This window comes from Siphateles boraxobius, unplaced genomic scaffold (assembly GCF_051911475.1).
Source record: "Siphateles boraxobius isolate OS27281-9 unplaced genomic scaffold, OSU_SipBor_1 6, whole genome shotgun sequence".
Lineage (NCBI taxonomy): Eukaryota > Metazoa > Chordata > Actinopteri > Cypriniformes > Leuciscidae > Siphateles > Siphateles boraxobius.
The window spans coordinates 4,385,907-4,402,375 of record NW_027509186.1 but is presented as its reverse complement, the minus strand read 5'-3'; the positions used below and the strand labels follow the sequence as shown (position 1 = coordinate 4,402,375).

The 16,469-nt window shown below is 40.6% G+C and overlaps 16 non-coding genes across 16 annotated transcripts; 7 read left to right on the top strand and 9 right to left on the bottom strand.

The window, feature by feature from the left end:
- Positions 1-1,556: 1,556 nt before the first annotated feature.
- On the bottom strand, positions 1,557-1,639 carry trnal-cag (transfer RNA leucine (anticodon CAG)). Its single transcript has one exon. It is a non-coding gene; the product is annotated as a tRNA-Leu (tRNA).
- A 94-nt stretch (positions 1,640-1,733) lies between these two features.
- Positions 1,734-1,807, top strand: trnam-cau (transfer RNA methionine (anticodon CAU)). The gene has a single exon. It is a non-coding gene; the product is annotated as a tRNA-Met (tRNA).
- A 664-nt stretch (positions 1,808-2,471) lies between these two features.
- trnal-cag (transfer RNA leucine (anticodon CAG)) lies at positions 2,472-2,554 on the bottom strand. Its single transcript has one exon. It is a non-coding gene; the product is annotated as a tRNA-Leu (tRNA).
- A 95-nt stretch (positions 2,555-2,649) lies between these two features.
- Positions 2,650-2,723, top strand: trnam-cau (transfer RNA methionine (anticodon CAU)). The gene has a single exon. It is a non-coding gene; the product is annotated as a tRNA-Met (tRNA).
- Positions 2,724-3,388: 665 nt separating this feature from the next.
- trnal-cag (transfer RNA leucine (anticodon CAG)) lies at positions 3,389-3,471 on the bottom strand. Its single transcript has one exon. It is a non-coding gene; the product is annotated as a tRNA-Leu (tRNA).
- A 905-nt stretch (positions 3,472-4,376) lies between these two features.
- On the bottom strand, positions 4,377-4,459 carry trnal-cag (transfer RNA leucine (anticodon CAG)). Its single transcript has one exon. It is a non-coding gene; the product is annotated as a tRNA-Leu (tRNA).
- A 95-nt stretch (positions 4,460-4,554) lies between these two features.
- trnam-cau (transfer RNA methionine (anticodon CAU)) lies at positions 4,555-4,628 on the top strand. The gene has a single exon. It is a non-coding gene; the product is annotated as a tRNA-Met (tRNA).
- A 666-nt stretch (positions 4,629-5,294) lies between these two features.
- trnal-cag (transfer RNA leucine (anticodon CAG)) lies at positions 5,295-5,377 on the bottom strand. Its single transcript has one exon. It is a non-coding gene; the product is annotated as a tRNA-Leu (tRNA).
- A 95-nt stretch (positions 5,378-5,472) lies between these two features.
- Positions 5,473-5,546, top strand: trnam-cau (transfer RNA methionine (anticodon CAU)). The gene has a single exon. It is a non-coding gene; the product is annotated as a tRNA-Met (tRNA).
- A 664-nt stretch (positions 5,547-6,210) lies between these two features.
- trnal-cag (transfer RNA leucine (anticodon CAG)) lies at positions 6,211-6,293 on the bottom strand. The gene has a single exon. It is a non-coding gene; the product is annotated as a tRNA-Leu (tRNA).
- A 95-nt stretch (positions 6,294-6,388) lies between these two features.
- On the top strand, positions 6,389-6,462 carry trnav-cac (transfer RNA valine (anticodon CAC)). Its single transcript has one exon. It is a non-coding gene; the product is annotated as a tRNA-Val (tRNA).
- A 1,653-nt stretch (positions 6,463-8,115) lies between these two features.
- trnal-cag (transfer RNA leucine (anticodon CAG)) lies at positions 8,116-8,198 on the bottom strand. The gene has a single exon. It is a non-coding gene; the product is annotated as a tRNA-Leu (tRNA).
- A 95-nt stretch (positions 8,199-8,293) lies between these two features.
- trnam-cau (transfer RNA methionine (anticodon CAU)) lies at positions 8,294-8,367 on the top strand. The gene has a single exon. It is a non-coding gene; the product is annotated as a tRNA-Met (tRNA).
- A 666-nt stretch (positions 8,368-9,033) lies between these two features.
- On the bottom strand, positions 9,034-9,116 carry trnal-cag (transfer RNA leucine (anticodon CAG)). Its single transcript has one exon. It is a non-coding gene; the product is annotated as a tRNA-Leu (tRNA).
- A 95-nt stretch (positions 9,117-9,211) lies between these two features.
- Positions 9,212-9,285, top strand: trnam-cau (transfer RNA methionine (anticodon CAU)). Its single transcript has one exon. It is a non-coding gene; the product is annotated as a tRNA-Met (tRNA).
- Positions 9,286-9,951: 666 nt separating this feature from the next.
- On the bottom strand, positions 9,952-10,034 carry trnal-cag (transfer RNA leucine (anticodon CAG)). The gene has a single exon. It is a non-coding gene; the product is annotated as a tRNA-Leu (tRNA).
- Positions 10,035-16,469: the final 6,435 nt, after the last annotated feature.

Sequence of the window (16,469 nt, the reverse complement as noted above, 5' to 3'; positions counted from 1 at the left end):
TCAATAATAATACAACAACTACTAAATAATAACACTGTTCCATTGGCAATTATATATTTTTATGAAAGAATACCAAAGAAACACAACACACAAATTACATATGTATATTTTATTAACACTGGAACAGTATGCATTCAAAAAGAATTTGCTTATTTACTTTTACTTTCATATAACACAATATTTCATCAGTACACTGCACCAATATAACATTTGTATTTAAAAAGATAATTTGTCCATTTTGTTATTCTTGTGACAGACATTCTTCATATTAGTTACTATTTAATGGGTTGCATCTTTGTTCGTTGCATAATAATGCAAATAACATTTTTTTTTAATGTAAAAAATGTAATCATGTATCATAAGATCTATGCTAATGAAGGCATATCTTTGAACATCAAATTTCAGCCTTTCTTTTCTTCGTTTTTTCTTTCTCTTCTTCCCCCTCCCTTTTTCTTCCTTCCCCCTCCCTTTTTCTTCCTTCCCCCTCCCTTTTTCTTCCTTCCCCCTCCCTTTTTCTTCCTTCCCCCTTTTCTTCCCTTCTTCCCCACCTTTGTTGGACTATTGTTCCCCAGCTTGAACGCAGCGCCTTAGACCGCTCGGCCATCCTGACATGACGCCCAGTGGTCAGCTGGCCACTTCCGCCTACACGGAATGGCAGATGATCTAGAATCTAGGGCTTCACCGCTCACCCGAGTCAGAGCACATGCCTCGTTGGCACAGTTAGGCAGCGCGTCAGTCTCATAATCTGAAGGTCTTGAGTTCGAGCCTCACACGGGGCAGAATGGTGCTTTTTGATACACAGAACCGTGTAAATAAAGGAGCTGCTTTCTGTATTCCCTTTTATGCCTTTGTCCATTTCTTCATATGCACTGTAATTGAAATCCAGTGTTTTTTTAAGACTAATATTGAACAAATGCAGTAATAGTATTACTCTCATATTCATGTCATATGTGTCAGTGTTGTTACAATGTTTTGTTAAGGCTTATATCATTCTTTCATTCTAATGGCATGTCTTGTTAATGCTAATGTAATGTTTTACATGACATTCCTTGAATCTTGTGTCATGACACTCCACCCCATGCCCCCAAACCCATGACATTTCATTCCAAGAAATTTCCAAGAATCCTTGCCATGAAATTCTACTGCATCTACTGCATTCCTTGAATCTTGTGTCATGACACTCCACCCCATGCCCCCAAACCCATGACATTTCATTCCAAGAAATTTCCAAGAATCCTTGCCATGAAATTCTACTGCATCTTCTTCCGGTAAACATCACAACATGTCATTTCGTGAAATTCAGTTGAATCCGATTCAATCAACATGTCAATTTTTTCTGAAATGTCATGACTTGAAATTCCAAGTGCCATAGAATCCCATACATTGCACTAAAGTGTTACTATAAAGGTCATGTACTGCAGGTCAGTGTTACTTTAATGTTTGGTTAATTCTAGCATGAACTGAATTGCAGTGCTTTGTCAACATTACTGCATTTCTGGATAAACTTGCCAGAGGGTTAAAGAACCTAGCTTGAGCCCGCAGCCAAAGGTTAGGTTTGTCAGAAGTGGGATTTGAACCCACGCCTCCAGGGGAGACTGCGACCTGAACGCAGCGCCTTAGACCGCTCGGCCATCCTGACATGATGGCCAGTGGTGAGCAGCATTTTTGCAGCTACACGTAATGGCAGGTGATTTAGAATCTAGGGGTCAACGCTCACCCGAGGCACAGCACATGCCACGTTGGCGCAGTTAGGCAGCGCGTCAGTCTCATAATCTGAAGGTCGTGAGTTCGAGCCTCACACGGGGCAGAATGGTGCTTTTTGATACACGGGACCGTGTAAATAAAGGAGCTGCTTTCTGTATTCCCTTTTATGCCTTTGTCCATTTCTTCATATGCACTGTAATTGAAATCCAGTGTTTTTTTAAGACTAATGTTGAACAAATGCAGTAATAGTATTACTCTCATATTCATGTCATATGTGTCAGTGTTGTTACAATGTTTTGTTAAGGCTTATATCATTCTTTCATTCTAATGGCATGTCTTGTTAATGCTAATGTAATGTTTTACATGACATTCCTTGAATCTTGTGTCATGACACTCCACCCCATGCCCCCAAACCCATGACATTTCATTCCAAGAAATTTCCAAGAATCCTTGCCATGAAATTCTACTGCATCTTCTTCCGGTAAACATCACATGTTATTTCATGTAATTCAGTTGAATCCGATTCAATCAAAATGTCCAATTTTTTCTGAAATGTTATGACTTGAAATTCCAAGTGCCATAGAATCCCATACATTGCATTTAAGTGTTACTATAAAGGTCATGTACTGCAGGTCAGTGTTACTTTAATGTTTGGTTAATTCTAGCATGAACTGAATTGCAGTGCTTTGTCAACATTACTGCATTTCTGGATAAACTTGCCAGAGGGTTAAAGACTCTAGCTTGAGCCGGCAGCCAAAGGTTAGGTTTGTCAGAAGTGGGATTCGAACCCACGCCGCCAGGGGAGACTGCGACCTGAACGCAGCGCCTTAGACCGCTCGGCCATCCTGACATGACGCCTAGTATTCAGCTGGCCACTTACACCTACACGGAATGGCAGATGATCTAGAATCTAGGGCTTCACCGCTCACCCGAGTCAGAGCACATGCCTCGTTGGCACAGTTAGGCAGCGCGTCAGTCTCATAATCTGAAGGTCGTGAGTTCGAGCCTCACACGGGGCAGAATGGTGCTTTTTGATACACAGAACCGTGTAAATAAAGGAGCTGCTTTCTGTATTCCCTTTTATGCCTTTGTCCATTTCTTCATATGCACTGTAATTGAAATCCACTGTTTTTTAAGACTAATGTTGAACAAATGCAGTAATAGTATTACTCTCATATTCATGTCATATGTGTCAGTGTTGTTACAATGTTTTGTTAAGGCTTATATCATTCTTTCATTCTAATGGCATGTCTTGTTAATGCTAATGTAATGTTTTACATGACATTCCTTGAATCTTGTGTCATGACACTCCACCCCATGCCCCCAAACCCATGACATTTCATTCCAAGAAATTTCCAAGAATCCTTGCCATGAGATTCTACTGCGTCTTCTTCCGGTAAACATCACAACATGTCATTTCGTGAAATTCAGTTGAATCCGATTCAATCAACATGTCAATTTTTTCTGAAATGTCATGACTTGAAATTCCAAGTGCCATAGAATCCCATACATTGCACTAAAGTGTTACTATAAAGGTCATGTACTGCAGGTCAGTGTTACTTTAATGTTTGGTTAATTCTAGCATGAACTGAATTGCAGTGCTTTGTCAACATTACTGCATTTCTGGATAAACTTGCCAGAGGGTTAAAGAACCTAGCTTGAGCCCGCAGCCAAAGGTTAGGTTTGTCAGAAGTGAGATTTGAACCCACGCCTCCAGGGGAGACTGTGACCTGAACGCAGCGCCTTAGACCGCTCGGCCATCCTGACATGACGGCCAGTGGTGAGCAGCATTTTTCCACCTACACGGAATGGCAGGTGATTTAGAATCTAGGGGTCAACGCTCACCCGAGTCGGGTGGGTCGAGAAGGTCGTGAGTTCGAGCCTCACACGGGGCAGAATGGTGCTTTTTGATACACAGGACCGTGTAAATAAAGGAGCTGCTTTCTGTATTCCCTTTTATGCCTTTGTCCATTTCTTCATATGCACTGTAATTGAAATCCAGTGTTTTTTTAAGACTAATGTTGAACAAATGCAGTAATAGTATTACTCTCATATTCATGTCATATGTGTCAGTGTTGTTACACTGTTTTGTTAAGGCTTATATCATTCTTTCATTCTAATGGCATGTCTTGTTAATGCTAATGTAATGTTTTACATGACATTCCTTGAATCTTGTGTCATGACACTCCACCCCATGCCCCCAAACCCATGACATTTCATTCCAAGAAATTTCCAAGAATCCTTGCCATGAAATTCTACTGCATCTACTGCATTCCTTGAATCTTGTGTCATGACACTCCACCCCATGCCCCCAAACCCATGACATTTCATTCCAAGAAATTTCCAAGAATCCTTGCCATGAAATTCTACTGCATCTTCTTCCGGTAAACATCACAACATGTCATTTCGTGAAATTCAGTTGAATCCGATTCAATCAACATGTCCATTTTTTCTGAAATGTCATGACTTGAAATTCCAAGTGCCATAGAATCCCATACATTGTACTAAAGTGTTACTATAAAGGTCATGTACTGCAGGTCAGTGTTACTTTAATGTTTGGTTAATTCTAGCATGAACTGAATTGCAGTGCTTTGTCAACATTATTGCATTTCTGGAAAAACTTGCCAGAGGGTTAAAGACTCTAGCTTGAGCCCGCAGCCAAAGGTTAGGTTTGTCAGAAGTGGGATTCGAACCCACGCCTCCAGGGGAGACTGCGACCTGAACGCAGCGCCTTAGACCGCTCGGCCATCCTGACATGACGGCCAGTGGACAGCAGCATTTTTCCAGCTACACGGAATGGCAGATGATCTAGAATCTAGGGCTTTACCGCTCACCCGAGTCAGAGCACATGCCTCGTTGGCGCAGTTAGGCAGCGCGTCAGTCTCATAATCTGCAGGTCGTGAGTTCGAGCCTCACACGGGGCAGAATGGTTCTTTTTGATACACGGGACCGTGTAAATAAAGGAGCTGCTTTCTGTATTCCCTTTTATGTCTTTGTCCATTTCTTCATATGCACTGTAATTGAAATCCAATGTTTTTTTAAGACTAATGTTGAACAAATGCAGTAATAGTATTACTCTCATATTCATGTCATATGTGTCAATGTTGTTACAATGTTTTGTTAAGGCTTATATCATTCTTTCATTCTAATGGCATGTCTTGTTAATGCTAATGTAATGTTTTACATGACATTCCTTGAATCTTGTGTCATGACACTCCACCCCATGCCCCCAAACCCATGACATTTCATTCCAAGAAATTTCCAAGAATCCTTGCCATGAAATTCTACTGCGTCTTCTTCCGGTAAACATCACAACATGTCATTTCGTGAAATTCAGTTGAATCCGATTCAATCAACATGTCCATTTTTTCTGAAATGTCATGACTTGAAATTCCAAGTGCCATAGAATCCCATACATTGTACTAAAGTGTTACTATAAAGGTCATGTACTGCAGGTCAGTGTTACTTTAATGTTTGGTTAATTCTAGCATGAACTGAATTGCAGTGCTTTGTCAACATTATTGCATTTCTGGAAAAACTTGCCAGAGGGTTAAAGACTCTAGCTTGAGCCCGCAGCCAAAGGTTAGGTTTGTCAGAAGTGGGATTCGAACCCACGCCTCCAGGGGAGACTGCGACCTGAACGCAGCGCCTTAGACCGCTCGGCCATCCTGACATGACAGCCAGCGGACAGCAGCATTTTTGCACCTACACGGAATGGCAGATGATCTAGAATCTAGGGCTTCACCGCTCACCCGAGTCAGAGCACATGCCTCGTTGGCGCAGTTAGGCAGCGCGTCAGTCTCATAATCTGAAGGTCGTGAGTTCGAGCCTCACACGGGGCAGAATGGTTCTTTTTGATACACGGGACCGTGTAAATAAAGGAGCTGCTTTCTGTATTCCCTTTTATGTCTTTGTCCATTTCTTCATATGCACTGTAATTGAAATCCAGTGTTTTTTTAAGACTAATGTTGAACAAATGCAGTAATAGTATTACTCTCATATTCATGTCATATGTGTCAATGTTGTTACAATGTTTTGTTAAGGCTTATATCATTCTTTCATTCTAATGGCATGTCTTGTTAATGCTAATGTAATGTTTTACATGACATTCCTTGAATCTTGTGTCATGACACTCCACCCCATGCCCCCAAACCCATGACATTTCATTCCAAGAAATTTCCAAGAATCCTTGCCATGAAATTCTACTGCATCTTCTTCCGGTAAACATCACATGTTATTTCATGTAATTCAGTTGAATCCGATTCAATCAAAATGTCCAATTTTTTCTGAAATGTTATGACTTGAAATTCCAAGTGCCATAGAATCCCATACATTGCATTTAAGTGTTACTATAAAGGTCATGTACTGCAGGTCAGTGTTACTTTAATGTTTGGTTAATTCTAGCATGAACTGAATTGCAGTGCTTTGTCAACATTACTGCATTTCTGGATAAACTTGCCAGAGGGTTAAAGACTCTAGCTTGAGCCGGCAGCCAAAGGTTAGGTTTGTCAGAAGTGGGATTCGAACCCACGCCGCCAGGGGAGACTGCGACCTGAACGCAGCGCCTTAGACCGCTCGGCCATCCTGACATGACGCCTAGTATTCAGCTGGCCACTTACACCTACACGGAATGGCAGATGATCTAGAATCTAGGGCTTCACCGCTCACCCGAGTCAGAGCACATGCCTCGTTGGCACAGTTAGGCAGCGCGTCAGTCTCACAATCTGAAGGTCGTGAGTTCGAGCCTCACACGGGGCAGAATGGTGCTTTTTGATACACAGAACCGTGTAAATAAAGGAGCTGCTTTCTGTATTCCCTTTTATGCCTTTGTCCATTTCTTCATATGCACTGTAATTGAAATCCAGTGTTTTTTAAGACTAATGTTGAACAAATGCAGTAATAGTATTACTCTCATATTCATGTCATATGTGTCAGTGTTGTTACAATGTTTTGTTAAGGCTTATATCATTCTTTCATTCTAATGGCATGTCTTGTTAATGCTAATGTAATGTTTTACATGACATTCCTTGAATCTTGTGTCATGACACTCCACCCCATGCCCCCAAACCCATGACATTTCATTCCAAGAAATTTCCAAGAATCCTTGCCATGAGATTCTACTGCGTCTTCTTCCGGTAAACATCACAACATGTCATTTCGTGAAATTCAGTTGAATCCGATTCAATCAACATGTCAATTTTTTCTGAAATGTCATGACTTGAAATTCCAAGTGCCATAGAATCCCATACATTGCACTAAAGTGTTACTATAAAGGTCATGTACTGCAGGTCAGTGTTACTTTAATGTTTGGTTAATTCTAGCATGAACTGAATTGCAGTGCTTTGTCAACATTACTGCATTTCTGGATAAACTTGCCAGAGGGTTAAAGAACCTAGCTTGAGCCCGCAGCCAAAGGTTAGGTTTGTCAGAAATGAGATTTGAACCCACGCCTCCAGGGGAGACTGTGACCTGAACGCAGCGCCTTAGACCGCTCGGCCATCCTGACATGACGGCCAGTGGTGAGCAGCATTTTTCCACCTACACGGAATGGCAGGTGATTTAGAATCTAGGGGTCAACGCTCACCCGAGTCGGGTGGGTCGAGAAGGTCGTGAGTTCGAGCCTCACACGGGGCAGAATGGTGCTTTTTGATACACAGGACCGTGTAAATAAAGGAGCTGCTTTCTGTATTCCCTTTTATGCCTTTGTCCATTTCTTCATATGCACTGTAATTGAAATCCAGTGTTTTTTTAAGACTAATGTTGAACAAATGCAGTAATAGTATTACTCTCATATTCATGTCATATGTGTCAGTGTTGTTACACTGTTTTGTTAAGGCTTATATCATTCTTTCATTCTAATGGCATGTCTTGTTAATGCTAATGTAATGTTTTACATGACATTCCTTGAATCTTGTGTCATGACACTCCACCCCATGCCCCCAAACCCATGACATTTCATTCCAAGAAATTTCCAAGAATCCTTGCCATGAAATTCTACTGCATCTACTGCATTCCTTGAATCTTGTGTCATGACACTCCACCCCATGCCCCCAAACCCATGACATTTCATTCCAAGAAATTTCCAAGAATCCTTGCCATGAAATTCTACTGCATCTTCTTCCGGTAAACATCACAACATGTCATTTCGTGAAATTCAGTTGAATCCGATTCAATCAACATGTCCATTTTTTCTGAAATGTCATGACTTGAAATTCCAAGTGCCATAGAATCCCATACATTGTACTAAAGTGTTACTATAAAGGTCATGTACTGCAGGTCAGTGTTACTTTAATGTTTGGTTAATTCTAGCATGAACTGAATTGCAGTGCTTTGTCAACATTATTGCATTTCTGGAAAAACTTGCCAGAGGGTTAAAGACTCTAGCTTGAGCCCGCAGCCAAAGGTTAGGTTTGTCAGAAGTGGGATTCGAACCCACGCCTCCAGGGGAGACTGCGACCTGAACGCAGCGCCTTAGACCGCTCGGCCATCCTGACATGACGGCCAGTGGACAGCAGCATTTTTCCAGCTACACGGAATGGCAGATGATCTAGAATCTAGGGCTTTACCGCTCACCCGAGTCAGAGCACATGCCTCGTTGGCGCAGTTAGGCAGCGCGTCAGTCTCATAATCTGCAGGTCGTGAGTTCGAGCCTCACACGGGGCAGAATGGTTCTTTTTGATACACGGGACCGTGTAAATAAAGGAGCTGCTTTCTGTATTCCCTTTTATGTCTTTGTCCATTTCTTCATATGCACTGTAATTGAAATCCAATGTTTTTTTAAGACTAATGTTGAACAAATGCAGTAATAGTATTACTCTCATATTCATGTCATATGTGTCAATGTTGTTACAATGTTTTGTTAAGGCTTATATCATTCTTTCATTCTAATGGCATGTCTTGTTAATGCTAATGTAATGTTTTACATGACATTCCTTGAATCTTGTGTCATGACACTCCACCCCATGCCCCCAAACCCATGACATTTCATTCCAAGAAATTTCCAAGAATCCTTGCCATGAAATTCTACTGCGTCTTCTTCCGGTAAACATCACAACATGTCATTTCGTGAAATTCAGTTGAATCCGATTCAATCAACATGTCCATTTTTTCTGAAATGTCATGACTTGAAATTCCAAGTGCCATAGAATCCCATACATTGTACTAAAGTGTTACTATAAAGGTCATGTACTGCAGGTCAGTGTTACTTTAATGTTTGGTTAATTCTAGCATGAACTGAATTGCAGTGCTTTGTCAACATTATTGCATTTCTGGAAAAACTTGCCAGAGGGTTAAAGACTCTAGCTTGAGCCCGCAGCCAAAGGTTAGGTTTGTCAGAAGTGGGATTCGAACCCACGCCTCCAGGGGAGACTGCGACCTGAACGCAGCGCCTTAGACCGCTCGGCCATCCTGACATGACAGCCAGCGGACAGCAGCATTTTTGCACCTACACGGAATGGCAGATGATCTAGAATCTAGGGCTTCACCGCTCACCCGAGTCAGAGCACATGCCTCGTTGGCGCAGTTAGGCAGCGCGTCAGTCTCATAATCTGAAGGTCGTGAGTTCGAGCCTCACACGGGGCAGAATGGTTCTTTTTGATACACGGGACCGTGTAAATAAAGGAGCTGCTTTCTGTATTCCCTTTTATGTCTTTGTCCATTTCTTCATATGCACTGTAATTGAAATCCAGTGTTTTTTTAAGACTAATGTTGAACAAATGCAGTAATAGTATTACTCTCATATTCATGTCATATGTGTCAATGTTGTTACAATGTTTTGTTAAGGCTTATATCATTCTTTCATTCTAATGGCATGTCTTGTTAATGCTAATGTAATGTTTTACATGACATTCCTTGAATCTTGTGTCATGACACTCCACCCCATGCCCCCAAACCCATGACATTTCATTCCAAGAAATTTCCAAGAATCCTTGCCATGAAATTCTACTGCGTCTTCTTCCGGTAAACATCACAACATGTCATTTCGTGAAATTCAGTTGAATCCGATTCAATCAACATGTCAATTTTTTCTGAAATGTCATGACTTGAAATTCCAAGTGCCATAGAATCCCATACATTGCACTAAAGTGTTACTATAAAGGTCATGTACTGCAGGTCAGTGTTACTTTAATGTTTGGTTAATTCTAGCATGAACTGAATTGCAGTGCTTTGTCAACATTACTGCATTTCTGGATAAACTTGCCAGAGGGTTAAAGAACCTAGCTTGAGCCCGCAGCCAAAGGTTAGGTTTGTCAGAAGTGGGATTTGAACCCACGCCTCCAGGGGAGACTGTGACCTGAACGCAGCGCCTTAGACCGCTCAGCCATCCTGACATGTCGGCCAGTGGTGAGCAGCATTTTTCCACCTACACGGAATGGCAGGTGATTTAGAATCTAGGGGTCAACGCTCACCCGAGTCGGGTGGGTCGAGAAGGTCGTGAGTTCGAGCCTCACACGGGGCAGAATGGTGCTTTTTGATACACAGGACCGTGTAAATAAAGGAGCTGCTTTCTGTATTCCCTTTTATGCCTTTGTCCATTTCTTCATATGCACTGTAATTGAAATCCAGTGTTTTTTTAAGACTAATGTTGAACAAATGCAGTAATAGTATTACTCTCATATTCATGTCATATGTGTCAGTGTTGTTACAATGTTTTGTTAAGGCTTATATCATTCTTTCATTCTAATGGCATGTCTTGTTAATGCTAATGTAATGTTTTACATGACATTCCTTGAATCTTGTGTCATGACACTCCACCCCATGCCCCCAAACCCATGACATTTCATTCCAAGAAATTTCCAAGAATCCTTGCCATGAAATTCTACTACATCTTCTTCCGGTAAACATCACAACATGTCATTTCGTGAAATTCAGTTGAATCCGATTCAATCAACATGTCCATTTTTTCTGAAATGTCATGACTTTAAATTCCAAGTGCCATAGAATCCCATACATTGCACTAAAGTGTTACTATAAAGGTCATGTACTGCAGGTCAGTGTTACTTTAATGTTTGGTTAATTCTAGCATGAACTGAATTGCAGTGCTTTGTCAACATTACTGCATTTCTGGATAAACTTGCCAGAGGGTTAAAGACTGTAGCTTGAGCCGCAGCCAAAGGTTAGGTTTGTCAGAAGTGGGATTAGAACCCATGCCTCAAGGGGAGACTGCGATCTGAACGCCAGCTGCCGAAGGATAGTCCGTCAAAATGGGGATAATGTTGAACAATGTTGAACGCCACAGCCAATCACGTCGACGCGCTATAACATTTGCAGCCAATTAGAGAGCGCCATTCTCGACATTATAACATTTGCAGCCAATCAGAGAGCGCCATTCTTGACTTTTTCCTTATCATTTTCGACATTTGACCAATCAGAGTACAAGGAAATGTTGATGGCACTTTACGCTTAGCACCGCTAGGAGGAGGAGTCAGGAAGCTAGCCGAGTGTCAATCAAGTTGCCGAACTGAGCCGAAGGTGTACGAAGTAATGACATATCCTGAGGGGCGTGTCAGAGGTCAAAAAGTTCAGACGTCGAGCATCACTGTCACGGAGGTCAGGCAGCATCATTTTAACGGAGGACTGCGAAACTAATTTTTCGGTAACTTTAACTGTATTTTCGGACAATGTAATTTTATATTTGTATATAATTGTATATATTATAATTGTAAATATCGTGTGTGCTTTTTTTAAAGAACTAATTTGTATTATAGTAGTTTTGTTCAAAACGATATAACCTAACCGTTAGCCCCCCAACAAAAAAATGTCTGGCAAAAAATCCCATAAAGCCATGTCAGATACTGACTGGATTGCAAGGCTAAAACAGTTTGCCAGCACAGGAGTTTGGCCATCAAATGAGGGTAACAGGCCAGCTCCTCGACAGAAAAAGTGGCATGACGTGTACCAAAGGGTGAGTGTGCTTTTGTCACCTTTGCATGATGTAATAATTGTAATCCTAATCATTTAATTCAATGTCATCATTATGTATAGATATGTATGTAGATAATGTTGCAGGTATTTGAGATTTATGTTTATTTATGTAAAAAAAAAAACTTTTTTTTTGCACTGGGAGATTCAGAGATTTGAGGCAGTGGGGGTGGGGATGTTGAGTGAATGGATGTTTTTTTGAAGGTGTGAAATGTTCCTCTCTTGTTCTTTTAAAGGAGGATACAAACTTTACTCTCTCTTTATCTCTAATTTTACAGTTTGTATCTCCCCTTCAAAGAACATGAATAAAAATAAATGACAGACTACAATAAATTAATGTGGCATTCATACTGATAAGTTAGAAATGCATGTATTCTATATTATATGTGTGATAATGTTTACAGATTGAAAGATGTCCGATGCAGTCTCGTGGCCAGACAACCTTGCTCGGAGCGGTCCCAAAGTGCATATGTGGTTTTCACACTCAAAAGGTAACAATGTAAAGATGTAACTTGTATTTTTTTTATATATGTATAATTTACTGAACAAATTCTTCTCGTTCAACAATTATTGTAGCCTATGTATTTTTGTGGTTGTCTTAAGCAGGCCACAGCCTCTATTGGACAAGCACCAAGGGTTGTTGAACAACGGTCTGCCGCTACTGGACCAGCACAGGAGGTCATGGCGCAGAGTCAGCGTCAGCTCCCACCCCAGCCTACTTCTAAAATTATACCAAGTTTGTCAAAGGTAATAACATTTTTTTTATATATATATATAATTGCAGTTTTAATATACGTTTAGTATAGAGGTTTAAGTTCAGTGGAAATGGCTGGTATGTTTTTACACCTACCTGCCAGCTGTGACACCTTGTACAGGGGCGGCTGTAGTCTGCTTATTGGTCAGTTTCACTGTCTCAGGTTGGTTTAGATCAAGTAAAATGGTGAAAGAACAATGTAACCTATGTGATCTCTCTTTCTTCTCTGGGCTCTGCTCTTGCATTCTCCTCTTCCTCTCTAATTGGGCTTTGCCATTATGGGTTAAAGGACACTCGCGTCCTTCATGGCATCTCTCTTGATTTTTCCAACTGGCTACTGAAGCTACGTCTTTCATTCTGTATTTCTCAGGTAACATTCCACTAATGCACAATTAATTATACACGTATTATTAATTAAGTCATCATGAATCTGCTTTGTTGCCATTTCAAGGGTAACCTTCATTACTGTTAATAAACGCTTTCTCTTACAAACTATGTGCAAACTATTTTTGATTTTAAGTCATTTTTAAAAGGTACTTGTTAAATTACTATATACTCACATTCTAGCAATACCTTCCCACACATTTTTCTATTCTAACGGTGCTTATTTAAATCTGTATAAGTAGTAGAGTGTGGTAATACACAGACAAAAAAATAAGTTAAAGAAAGAAAGCAGGTCCTTTAGTTATATAATGAATGATAGGATCAATAGATATTTTCTCATTTTACATTTTATTATATTTTTGGCCAATGTGCTGTTACAATTCAATTTGTCTTTTCATTGAAATTGTTTTGCCCTTTTTTAGTTTACCAAGCCAAGATTTGGTGGGTCCCACATTGCTGCTGCAAAGCCAAATCTGAGTGTGGCTAGGAGACCATCTCAGGCTGTTGACCAACCCAGCGCAGCAGTGCCCAGTGCCCCTACACCAAGCACCACTGTCTCTGTAAGTACTGGCATAATCCACATTGCATTCTAAGATACATTCCACATCTGTGCACTTTTTAGAAACTTGCATTCTAAGATACATTCCACATCTGTGCACTTTTTAGAAACATTTTGTATTCCAGGAAACATCTCAGGCTGTTGACCAACCCAGCGCAGCAGTGTCCAGTGCCCCTACACCAAGCACCACTGTCTCTGTAAGTACTGGCATAATCCACATTGCATTCTAAGACACATTCCACATCTGTGCATATTAGAAATATATTTTGTATGCAGGAAATCTTATCATAATGAATTAAGAGCAATACTATACAGTTTTCACACAATATGCAGTCAGTGAACACATTTCCACAATGCTTACATTTTCTTAACAGACAAGCTATACCTCCCAACAAAATTATGGATTGTTTTTGTAGTATTTACAAATGTTAACACACACCACCCCACAATAGCAAAAACAATATTCCAAACCTTAGATACAGTATAAAAACCTCGGCTTCTTCAATGATATCAGTTCAAAAACAATATATCTCAGCTGATAATAAAAAAACAATTGAATAATTGACACACACCTGATTTATGTTGGGTAAATTGGGTCAACCATAGCTGATTCCAGTCTGGCTTAGACTCAGTGGCAGGGGTTATTTTTTTCTGTTACATTGACACTTATACATTAAAAGGAGGACTTGTGATGTTTTTGGAAACAGAAAAAGACCAACACTGTAATGTCTGGACGAGGAAGAGTAAGAGCAAGGGGCCCAGTTAAAAAAACTGATTTGCTTTTTACTGGAATACTGTACATGTGGACTGAAACACAAAAGTCTATGAAGTTTTTGTAATACAATAGCCAGTATTTTGAAACCTGGTGTACTTTGATTGACTGCATGTACCTTGTGAAGTGAAAACAAGTGTTATTCTTTGACAGAATAATTTCATTCTGAGTCAGATTTCCAGTGTTTTGGTAAAGTTAGTGTGTGCAGAGAAAGATGTGTTCTATTTTGAAATGAAGAGTTAGTATATATTTCAATTGTTTACACGCAATTTTGTAAACCTCTACCTCCTTCTCCTCTTCATCTACCTCCTTCACCTCTTCCTCTACCTCCTTCTCCTCTTCATCTACCTCCTTCACCTCTTCCTCTACCTCCTTCTCCTCTTCCTCTACCCCCTTCTCCTCTTCCTCTACCTCCTTCATCTCCTCTTTGAGCCCCCCCTCTTATTCTCACTCTTCTTCTTCTTCTAGCTCCTTCCATTGTTGTTGAAGACAGGTGAACTCACCTGCTGCCTTTTATAGCACTCCTGAGTGATGCGTTTTCAAATTAGCACATGTGTGCTTCCACGCCTGATGGATGTGCATATCCAATTCATTCATTAGTGTGGTCAATGGCAATCCGGGGCTTTGTAATGACAAGGAAGTAACCTCACAATCCTTATCTGTGTCTAAGGTGTGACAATGTGTGTAGAGTTTTACAAATCACTGTGTGTAATGTTTTGCTAAAAGGGTAAAGCAGACATTGTGTGTAATGTTGTGCAAATCTGTGGAGGGGTTTTGCTCATTGGAGTTGAATTTTGCAAATTGCGTGGAAGTTTTTATTTTAGTGTGTAAACAATCATAAAAATCTGTAACAAAATGTGTTCTTGAGAAGAAAATTATCCATTTGGCCAATTGTGTTTTGTTGGTGTGAGTCTGTGTTAAGAGTTTAGGAAAAAGTATCTGAAGTATGGGTAAGCGCTTGTTAGCGATTGAAAAAAACTGTAAATACTTTTGAAAACAGATTCAAATAAGCGGCGATCCTAAATTGCAATATTATTTCCCACTATTACTGTTTTTGACTGTATTTTAATCATATTTCAAAAACAAAAAGAATCTTACTGAACATAGACCTTTAAACAGTATTGTATAATTCCATCTAGGATTAGTTAAAATTATTGGACAGTTATGACTGTTTCTTTCTCTTGTTATATATGCAACATATATTATATTTCATTGCATGTTGTCTCGGTAAGTAATTTCAAATTTTATTGGTCCAAAATAATTGAATTTGCATATTAACTGTCAAAACTCAGTAGAGTCACACAAATTAGTGCTAGCAGCTGAAACAATTCTGAAAACTATTGGAACAAATGTATACATTTTATTCTATAACCTTAAGTACGTATTTGACATCCAATATTTTCTATTTTATATGAGGGTAGTCTTGGATAAAGCAGTAATTAAATAAATGACCTGCTAGACTAAATGTTTTGTTTTTTTCCTTCACAGACTACTCCTTCGGGGGCATTACTGCAAGATGCATCTGCAGTTCGACTGCATCGTTTGTGGTCGGACACTTTGCCACCAGAGGATCACAGGTGGATTGCCAGCAGGCTTTTTAAAATGGGGCCCAAGGGAAAACCAGAGCTTCGAGACAACCTACAGCTCTGGTATTACCCACCACAGCCAGCACTTATTTACAACCAGGCTCCAGCTCCAGACAGATTTTTTTGTCATGCTCTGTTGCTGTGGATGCCGTACAAGCTGTGGAAGATCAAGGCTCTCTGTCCCAATTCTGCCTGCGGGCAGCATCAGGAGACTAGAGGCGGTCTGCACAAAAGGGCACGGCAGGTTCTGGACATCGATAGGATGTACAACATGGTCACAGAAACCCTCATCTGTACCAAGTGTAAAGCCTCGCATGTGTCCTGGAGTCAGACTGTCCTGCAACAGCTGGATCTGGGCCATCGCTCTGAATTTCGGGTCATCCTCACGCGGAAGTAAGTACACTTTAATTCCACATCCAGTTGATAGCCCATCATCACATATGTTTGCAAATACTTTACAAATCAATTATGTAAAATATATGAATGTGTGGATTTTGCTTTTCCTAAGGTATGCCTGTGATATGAGAGTCATTCGGCTCCTGCGTGAGCATGGCCTAGGCAACAGTCCCACGCGGGTCATCAAACAGCTGCGTGAGAACCACAGTGAGGAGTGGCTCCAGCGTATGGCCCGGTACACCACCCAATGTGTGGACTTCCTCAAACGACCCGGGGTGTTGCAAATACAATTCCAGGAACCCCCAGAGCCTACAGTGGTCCCAAGCTGCAAGTGGCTGCTCACCGTGTACAGCCAAGACATCCTGACAAGGCTGGATGAAATCCATGCAAGGA